This window comes from Tachypleus tridentatus, chromosome 8, assembly GCF_004210375.1.
Source record: "Tachypleus tridentatus isolate NWPU-2018 chromosome 8, ASM421037v1, whole genome shotgun sequence".
NCBI lineage: Eukaryota > Metazoa > Arthropoda > Merostomata > Xiphosura > Limulidae > Tachypleus > Tachypleus tridentatus.
In genome coordinates, this window is record NC_134832.1 from 160972485 (window position 1) to 160982902 (window position 10418).

The window sequence follows — 10418 nt, forward strand, 5'->3', positions numbered from 1 at the left end:
GTCATCGTTCATACCACGTTGAAAGCGCCGGTTCTCGTCCGATCACCGAAGCTAAGCAACGGCGGGCCGGTTAGTACTTGGGAGGGTGACCACCTGGGAATACCGGGTGATGATGACTTTTCACGTTGAAATTTGTAGGTCTCGCAAAGAGCTGATCGATACGTCTCACTTTTTCACAATTTCTGATTTAAGAGATAAAAATCCTTCCCGAGAGAAAGAAAGTGGTTGACTCAATTGAAGTGCCTTAATACTGGGTATTTATTATGGTAAACTGTTGGGAAAACATTTTTGTTATAGGAACTAATCAACTTTTCCATCAACAAGTCAGTTGATAAAACACGCTTCGAAAACGAAATTCAAACATTCATTTCCTGCGATCGTTCAAGAAAAGTAGCAGCTCTCTAAGCAGGTGGCGTTAGCCGCGTTCCATTCAATTTAAACCAAACCCCTCCAATCAGACGTACGTTGGAGAAAAGAAATAAACTATCTTAGCGGGTCGATCTTCGGAATGCACAAAGGGTGCGAAATCTACAAAACAGAAACTTCGTTAATGGGTAGATCCAGCCCACATCAATCTAAGGCAGTCTTATACAGATGGAATTTAAAACGTTTCCCTATTTCACAAAATTGTCTCGCTCGTGCACGTTTTGCCTAAGAAAAAGCAATTGTCGAGGTCTCTGTCTGCTACACAGAAAGGCGATGCGACAAATATTTCGAGTTTCCTTACATAACGTTCGTTCGCTACGTTTTGTAAAATTACTTTGTCTAGAAATATCGTTGAAGAAAAGTAGCAGCTCTCTAAGCAAGTGGCGTGAGCCGCGTTCCATTTCACTTTAAACCAAACCCTCAATCAGACGTATATTGAAGAGAAAAAAATAAACTATCTTCGCGGGTCGATCTTCGGAATGCACAAGGGTGCGAAATCTACAATACATAAACTTCGTTAATGAGTAGATCCAGCCCACATCAATCTAAGGCAGTCTTATACAGATGGAATTTAAAACGTTTCCCTATTTCACAAAATTGTCTCGCTCGTGCACGTTTTGCCTAAGAAAAGCAATTGTCGAGGGATCTGTCTGCTACACAGAAAAGGCGATGCGACAAATATTTCGAGTTTCCTTACATAACGTTCGTTCGCTACGTTTTGTAAAATTACTTTGTCTAGAAATATAACCCAGCAGAGAGAGACTTTACTCGGAGACACCGACGATTGCACACCTTATTTATAAATCAAATATCTATTTTATATGTACGTACATTTGAAAATTAACTTTCCAATAACGACAAGAGTCTTTGCTATTGGGTATAAAACAAAATAGGTGAGTAGAAACAACAAGAAAAAAAGTTACAAAACAGTAAAACAAAATTGAAAACTTAGCAGTGAAAGAAAAACGCAGAAGGAAACGTTTCAGATAAGTAGGAACTCGATACGTGGCACGCTTCCGACTCGCGAACGGTAGTAGCCGAGTGTGACAGGTGCTGTTCCTTTATTCATTCTGTTTCAGAGAATTATTCCCAGTTTTGCAACGTACTTTCATTAATATCCATACACTTCTTTAGCGAGAGACAAAGAGCGACTTCTGAGGCACTCCCACTAGACGGTAACCAGCGTTTAATACTATTTTGTCGTAGGGAGACGAAGGCGAGTACACGACTTCTCCCGATGGAAACAAAATACACGTTAATAAACACAGGTAAATTAATGTGTATAGCCAAATGACGAATAAAAGAAGGTGAATATTAAATAATTCTAATCCCGATGCAAGCTCGTGTTAAAATCTAAATTCTGCACACACATCTGTAAGTGATGGGATGTGAGCCTGTGTAACGAGTAAAATACCAGATTTTGCGAAAGTAGGTCGAAAGATATATAAAAGACATAAACACCAACATGTGACTAAAGACGTTTGAGAAAAGTTCTCAGAGGCTAAATTGATCAATTTAAGTGTTCCATGTCAATGACACACACGCCTGTGAGCGACAGTTTCCATACCCCGTAATGACACTCGTGTTGTTCCGGGGATGTGTAACAAACCAGAGTTATCAGGCTCCACTTTCCAGCGACCTCCAGTAAAGTGAATTCCTAAAGCATCTCTTATATTTCACAGCTAGGAAATTTTGGGCTGCGACAACGATTTTCTTTTAGAGTAACACTTAAAACACCAAATAAGAAAAAGAATTAAACTGTCATCGTTCATACCACGTTGAAAGCGCCGGTTCTCGTCAACGAGTACAGACGTGTTTTCGAGCTCCTCATTGCCTTAGTGTAAATTTAACAGCTAAGCCTAGTGAGCGTGTAGTTCTTTTTTTTTTGCTTGATTTTTATTTTCTCAAGTTGTTTGACGATGTCTTCATCAACCAAGAAGGTCATGGAAGTTATGCGTCGTACAGTTTTGTGGAAACGACAACTTCAAGCCATGGGGACGTTATCCATTCTGTTATTTCTACGTTTGGTGCTGCTTCGGTCACTGCTGTAGTTCCTCGCCCGGGTGGATATGAGGTAACTTTTGTTCTTCCCGACGATGTGGACCTGGCTATAGATGCTGGTCTAACTGTAAATGGTGTGCACTGTTCGGCTAATGGTGTCACTAAACGTACTATTACTGTGTCATTTATGGACGTACCCGAATATATCGACGATGATATTATTACTAAATAAACTTAAAGATTATGATTGTGAGGTGAAAAGCCCTATTGTGTGGAAGAGGGACCAGGGCATATACTTAGGTATACGCCATGTTCGTGTGTGTTTTAGTGAAGTGTATCTCTTTGCCGTACGTAGTAAAAGTTTTTGATCCTTTGGGCAAGGCGGTATTGGTAAAAGTGAAGCATGATCGCCAGTCAAAAGTATGTAATTTATGTTTGGGGGCGGATCATCTATATCGCGATTGCCCCCAATTTATATGCCGACATTGTCATATGCAGGGACACGTCCGTCAACGTTGTCCCAAGCTTGTTGTTCCTCGAACTTCCTCTAGTGACGACGCTGAAGTGGCCACGCCTACTACTTCTTGTGACGCCGCTAAAGTAGACACGGCTGCTCCCTCTCGTGCAGTGCCTCATGATGTTGACACCATTTCTGTTTGTCCACGCGTTGATTCGGAGGTTCCCCTTTCAAAGAAGGCTGCAGCTACCCATCGGGTGGTGGACGATGTTTCTGCCGACGATCGACGGTTTCTGGTGGGGCCAGGGAACGGGCAAGTAGTCACCCCTGCTGCAAGTCGCAATTTTGATCGTCACTTCCGCCACTTCCGGTTAGTGGTGTAGTACCGCCGGCGATGTGGAGGTGCCTCTTCCTCGTCGTTGGAGGTATGCTAGTGTGGTGGCAATGTCTCCTGGTGACACTTCTAAGAAGGGCAGTGGACGAAAACGGGTGTCGGACGTGCCAATACTACGGATATCTCGGGCGAAGGCGAAGGCGGTGTCGCAGCCTTAAATGTGTTTTTTGTGACAGTTTGTTTGTTTCAGTTCGTGTAAGACTGTCATTTATTGTTATTTGAACTTTGTGCATATTTGCTTAGATCTTTACATTTATTCTTGTTATTTTTTGTGTTTGTGACAGTTTCCTTTCAATTCTTGTACCTTTACTTTCTCTTTAGCATGGTACATTTACTAAGGGTGGGAGTTTTGAATTGTAATGGGTTGCGTAATATTAGTAAGCTGTCTTATTATCTGGATTACTTTGTTACTAATTTTGATGTTGTTTGTTTACAGGAAACGTTTTTACTGATGATTTTCCTGATGTCGTTCTGAAATTTTGGCCAGGTGTAGCTTTTTTTAATAATTCTACTTCTGGCCGACAAGGGGTTACCATCTTGGTACAGCAGTTTTTGTGTGATAATGTTACATTCGTTTCTTCTGATGGGGTGGGTAGGGTTCTGACAGTCAAATTCAGTTTCGAGTCTTTGTCTTATCTGTTATCATCTGTGTACGCTCCTCGCGATATCTCTCGAGCGACAGGGAATTTTCCAAAACTTGGAGTATTGTTTGGATGGTTGCACAGGATTGCTTGTTGTGGGAGATTTTAATTGTGTGGTGGATGTGGCACGCGATCGATTTCCGTCCGTTTCTACCGAGACGCCAGCCGTTCGGCTTTTGTCCAGTTTCTTAATAGGTTTGATTTGCTTGATGCGCATTCACTCATATCGCCGACTACACCTGGTTTCACATGGAAGCGTTTTGTTAATGGTGAGATGATGTCGTCACGTATTGACAGGGTTTTGCTTTCTTCTACCTTGCAGGGGACTGTCCAACGTTTCCGTACGTTGTGGTTTCCTGCTACAGATCACGCTTTATTGGGCTTCGACCTTACTCTGCGACCAATTGTCAGAGGTCCTAATTTCTGGCACTTCAATAACCAGTTATTGAGGGATGCCGAATATGTGAAAACCATTAAGCTGTTGATCGCCAGAAGTCGTAGTTGGTCAGTTTATGGGACTGATAAAATTAAATGGTATGAACAATTGAAATGCGCGTTCCGTATACTTACCGAGCGTTATTCGATTCTTCGTGCGCAGGCATCCCGTTCTCGCAAATGTCAGCAGGTCGTCCATCAATCGTGAGCTTCGAAAACTGACCCGTTTCCCTGGTAGATCTAAGGTCAAATTGTATGAACTTGAAGATGCATTGGAGACTTTGGATCACGATACCATAGAGGGGCGAGGATTCGATCTCATATTCGTTGGTTTGAGGAGGGTGAGATCTACATCTTACTTTCTTCGTATGGAAAAGGTCCGTCAAAGCAGAATTGAGTTTAGATCCATGCTCACTGATAGGGGTGTGGAGGTGTCCGGTGTGGAAGATATCGCTGCTGTTTTACATCAGTATTATTCCGCACTGTACTCTAAGGATATCGTTCTGCAGGCAGACATAGATTTAGTTCTCTCATTTGTTGATCGAACTCTTTCCAGTGAACAAGCTAATATTTGTGATGCTCCATTCACGGTTCCGGAAGTTATCGCTGCTTTAGACAGTTTACCGCTGGGCAAATCTCCTGGTTTGGATGGTTTTACCTCCGAATTTTTCAAATATTTTCTACCTCTTTTTTGTTGACGACTTTTTTATCTGTCTTGTCTCAACTGTTTCACTCTCCACAGTTGCTCCGTACAATGTGTTCTGGGGTAATTGTTCCTATCGAAGGGGGGGGATCGACGGTTGGCGGCTAACAGCCTTTGACATTACTTTGTACTGACTATAAGCTTTTGGCCAAAGTGCTGGCTCGTCGCCTTTCGTCTGTGATCTCCAGTTTAGTTTCAGATGACCAATCCGGGTGTATACCTGGACGGGACGTTGCTGATACTCCATTAACACTCGTTTTGCTATTGCAATCTTTAGCACGTACCGGCCAGGGTGGAATCTTTTTGAAGCTCGATCAGATGCAAGCTTTTGATCGGGTGGCCTATGACTATCTATTTCAACTTCTTCTGCGTATGGGTTTTGGTTCTACTTTTGTTCATTGGGTTCGTCTTTGCTATACTTCTATTTCTAGTTGTGTAAGTTTAATGGATTTCTCACTAATGATTTTGCTATTACTCGGGGTATTCGTCAAGGATGCCCCATGTCTCTCTACTTTACGTTCTCAGTGTCGAACCGTTACGAAATATGTTAGTCCATAATGTACATATTACTGGTATTGGTGGTGATGTGCTACTCACCACGCCTTCACTACTTATCAGCATGCTGATGATACCACCTTAACCTTACGAGACGCCAGAATCTTTGCCGCATGTGTTGGATGTCTGCCAAACTTTTGGCAAAGCTACTGGTGGGAAGATCAACTGGACCAAGAGTCAGGGTTTGTGGGTTGGGTGTTTGGCCTCTTCTGCAGACTTCGTCCTTGGTGAGTTGAGAATTTCCCAGGATCCTATTCGGATTTTGGGAATAGTTTTCCACTCTAATTTCGATGTCATGCTGCAAGATACGTGGCAGGGTGTATTGCGCAGGGTATCTCGTGTCTTGGTGTCGTGGCGATTTCGTTCTTTGTCGCTAAAGGGTAAATCTCTTGTGGTGAACTCCTTGGTGGCATCGGTGTTATGGTACCCGTTGAATATACTCCCGTTGCCAAGACAGTTTGAGGCTAGATTTCGCAAATGTATACTGGATTTTATTTGGCGGGGAGGTATACATAAAGTGGCATACGGTATTCTGATTCGGAGTTATGATTGTGGAGGTATCAACTTGGTTGATGTTAACACTCGTAAACTCGCATTCCGTTTGAAGTTGTTGCAGCGTTGTTTGGATGCTTCTTGTCCTTCCACCTTGCGACAACTTCTTTCTGGAATTTTTTCTTGTTATGGTAATCTCTCTTTAAGCTTTCGGATTCTTCAATGCCGTATTTTGCCACGTTTTGTGAAATCGTTACCTTTCTATATTCAGGAAATGTTTCATGCCTGGAAGGTTCTTCTTGGGGATAAAGGGTTGTCCCAGCTCCTCTTTCCCCAAATTTTTGATGAACCTTTGTTTTCAATCCGGCTATTGTTGATGTTCGCCACCGAACATTTCATTTTCCTGAATTTATTAACGCAGGTTTGGTTCAGGTCCGTCATTTAATGTACGAGGTGCTCCCTGCTTTTCTTCCGGTGGGGCAGTGATTGAAATGTGTACGGACGCTGACCCGTTAACCAATGCCCGCACAATTTTTCACATTTTCATATGCTCAGGAGGCGTTGCCTGTGGGTGGTTGCCGATTTTGTCTACCCAGCCGGCTCCTCTTCCGTCGTCCACATGTGTTGTGGATTTATATTTTCTGGACCACTCCGATAATCGAGTTCATTTTCAAGGTTTATCTCTGCGGCAACTGGTGGGATATATACAGTTTTCACTCGCTAATAATTTCCCTGCTCCATTCTACTGGGGATATTGTTCCTCCTGGAGACTGGAAACGCATTCGTAAAACGCTTATTCTTCTTTTGTTGGTTTTTTTTGTTTGTGATGTGGATTATTTACTCTGGTTGCGGGCGATTACCACAAATGTCAAGCTGATACATATGGACAGACATCCCACAGGGTTGTGCACTTTCTGTTCCCAGGCGCCAGAAACCATAGACCATCTGTTTTCCAATGTCCTTTTGTACAGCCCTTGTGGTCATATGTATATAAATTATTGGCATTTTATTTTGGATGTCCCATATCAAACTGGGTATGGAGGAGATGCCTCTTAGTGGGATCTCATCCTTCGTTACCAGGAGATGCTGGAACATATTCCGTTTAATTACAAGTTTGGCACGTCAGGTTATATGTTCTGCTCGTTCAGTTTCTTTGGCACGAAATCGCGTCATTCATTTAATTTCCATGTTTAAAGTGCGTGTACGGAGACATATATATCTTCATTATCATAGATCTTTGTTACATAACTCATTAAATGTTTTTTATTCTGTGTATTCTTATGTTGGTAGCTTGTAACCCAAGGTGCCCAAGGTTATTCTTGTGTACGTTGTTAAGATAAGTTGTTATTTCATTATATTTTTGTTACCAATGCAAGATCCATTGATTTCTTGTTTGTTAATGTTCATTATAATGTTTGTTGGATTACCTGCTGTTCCAATTACCTCTTTTATTTCTTTTCCTTAATTTTATTAACTTTGTGGTAATTTTCAGCATGGTAATCTACAGAGTATTGTTACATGCTAATTCATTAACTTGTGTTTTATTTGTTGTATTTCTGTGTATACCCCCCTCGTTGAGGTGGGATAAATAAAGAAAAAAAAAAAAAAAGCCGGTTCTCGTCCGATCACCGAAGCTAAGCAACGGCGGGCCCGGTTAGTACTTGGGAGGGTGACCACCTGGGAATACCGGGTGATGATGACTTTTTTTTTTTTTCACGTTGAAATTGTAGGTCTCGCAAGAGCTGATCGATACGTCTCACTTTTTCACAATTTCTGATTTAAGAGATAAAATCCTTCCCGAAAGAGAGAAAGAAAGTGGTTGACTCAATTGAAGTGCCTTAATACTGGGTATTTATTATGGTAAACTGTTGGGAAAACATTTTTGTTATAGGAACTAATCAACTTTTCCATCAACAAGTCAGTTGATAAAACACGCTTCGAAAACGAAATTCAAACATTCATTTCCTGCGATCGTTCAAGAAAAGTAGCAGCTCTCTAAGCAGGTGGCGTTAGCCGCGTTCCATTCAATTCAAACCAAACCCCTCAATCAGACGTACGTTGGAGAAAAGAAATAAACTATCTTAGCGGGTCGATCTTCGGAATGCACAAGGGTGCGAAATCTACAAAACAGAAACTTCGTTAATGGTAGATCCAGCCCACATCAATCTAAGGCAGTCTTATACAGATGGAATTTAAAACGTTTCCCTATTTCACAAAATTGTCTCGCTCGTGCACGTTTTGCCTAAGAAAAAAAGCAATTGTCGAGGTCTCTGTCTGCTACACAGAAAGGCGATGCGACAAATATTTCGAGTTTCCTTACATAACGTTCGTTCGCTACGTTTTGTAAAATTACTTTGTCTAGAAATATCGTTGAAGAAAAGTAGCAGCTCTCTAAGCAAGTGGCGTGAGCCGCGTTCCATTTCACTTTAAACCAAACCCCTCAATCAGACGTATATTGAAGAGAAAGAAATAAACTATCTTCGCGGGTCGATCTTTCGGAATGCACAAAGGGTGCGAAATCTACAAAACATAAACTTCGTTAATGAGTAGATCCAGCCCACATCAATCTAAGGCAGTCTTATACAGATGGAATTTAAAACGTTTCCCTATTTCACAAAATTGTCTCGCTCGTGCACGTTTTGCCTAAGAAAAAGCAATTGTCGAGGGATCTGTCTGCTACACAGAAAAGGCGATGCGACAAATATTTCAGGTTTCCTTACATAACGTTCGTTCGCTACGTTTTGTAAAATTACTTTGTCTAGAAATATAACCCAGCAGAGAGACTTTACTCGGAGACACCGACGATTGCACACCTTATTTATAAATCAAATATCTATTTTATATGTACGTACATTTGAAAATTAACTTTCCAATAACGACAAGAGTCTTTGCTATTGGGTATAAAACAAAATAGGTGAGTGAAACAACAAGAAAAAAAAAGTTACAAAACAGTAAAAGCAAAATTGAAAACTTAGCAGTGAAAGAAAAAAACGCGAAGGAAACGTTTCAGATAAGTAGGAACTCGATACGTGGCACGCTTCCGACTCACTGAACGGTAGTAGCCGAGTGTGACAGGTGCTGTTCCTTTATTCATTCTGTTTCAGAGTCAATTATTCCCAGTTTTTGCAACGTACTTTCATTAATATCCATACACTTCTTTAGCGAGAGACAAAGAGCGACTTCTGAGGGCTCTCCACTAGACGGTAACCAGCGTTTAATACTATTTTGTCGTAGGGGAGACGAAGGCGGTACACGACTTCTCCCGATGGAAACCAAAATACACGTTAATAAACACAGGTAAATTAATGTGTATAGCCAAATGACGAATAAAAGAAGGTGAATATTAAATAATTCTAATCCCGATGCAAGCTCGTGTTAAAATCTAAATTCTGCACACACATCTGTAAGTGATGGGATGTGAGCCTGTGTAACGAGTAAAATACCAGATTTTGCGAAAGTAGGTCCGAAAAGAAATATAAAGAAGACATAAACACCAACATGTGACTAAAGACGTTTGAGAAAAGTTCTCAGAGGCTAAATTGATCAATTTAAGTGTTCCATGTCAATGACACACACGCCTGTGAGCGACAGTTTCCATACCCCGTAATGACACTCGTGTTGTTCCGGGGATGTGTAACACAAACCAGAGTTATCAGGCTCCACTTTCCAGCGACCTCAGTAAAAGTGAATTCCTAAAGCATCTCTTATATTTCACAGCTAGGAAATTTTGGGCTGCGACAACGATTTTCTTTTAGGTAACGCTTAAAACACCAAATAAGAAGAATTAAACTGTCATCGTTCATACCACGTTGAAAGCGCCGGTTCTCGTCCGATCACCGAAGCTAAGCAACGGCAGGCCAGTTAGTACTTGGGAGGTGACCACCTGGGAATACCGGGTGATGATGACTTTTCACGTTGAAATTTGTAGGTCTCGCAAAGAGCTGATCGATACGTCTCACTTTTTCACAATTTCTGATTTAAGAGATAAAATCCTTCGCGAAGAGAGAAGAAAGTGGTTGACTCAATTGAAGTGCCTTAATACTGGGTATTTATTATGGGTAAACTGTTGGGAAAACATTTTGTTATAGGAACTAATCAACTTTTTCCATCAACAAGTCAGTTGATAAAACACGCTTCGAAAACAGAAATTCAAACATTCATTTCCTGCGATCGTTCAAGAAAGTAGCAGCTCTCTAAGCAGGTGGCGTTAGCCGCGTTCCATTCAATTCAAACCAAACCCCTCAATCAGACGTACGTTGGAGAAAAGAAATAATAAAACTATCTTAGCGGGTCGATCTTCGGAATGCACAAAGG

General features: G+C 41.4%; 1 non-coding gene and 1 pseudogene across 1 annotated transcript; both read left to right on the forward strand.

The window, feature by feature from the left end:
* LOC143224357 (5S ribosomal RNA) lies at positions 1–118 on the forward strand. The gene has a single exon (XR_013013355.1). It is a non-coding gene; the product is annotated as a 5S ribosomal RNA (ribosomal RNA).
* A 9777-nt stretch (positions 119–9895) lies between these two features.
* On the forward strand, positions 9896–10012 carry LOC143224360 (5S ribosomal RNA; annotated as a pseudogene).
* The last annotated feature ends 406 nt before the right edge of the window (positions 10013–10418 follow it).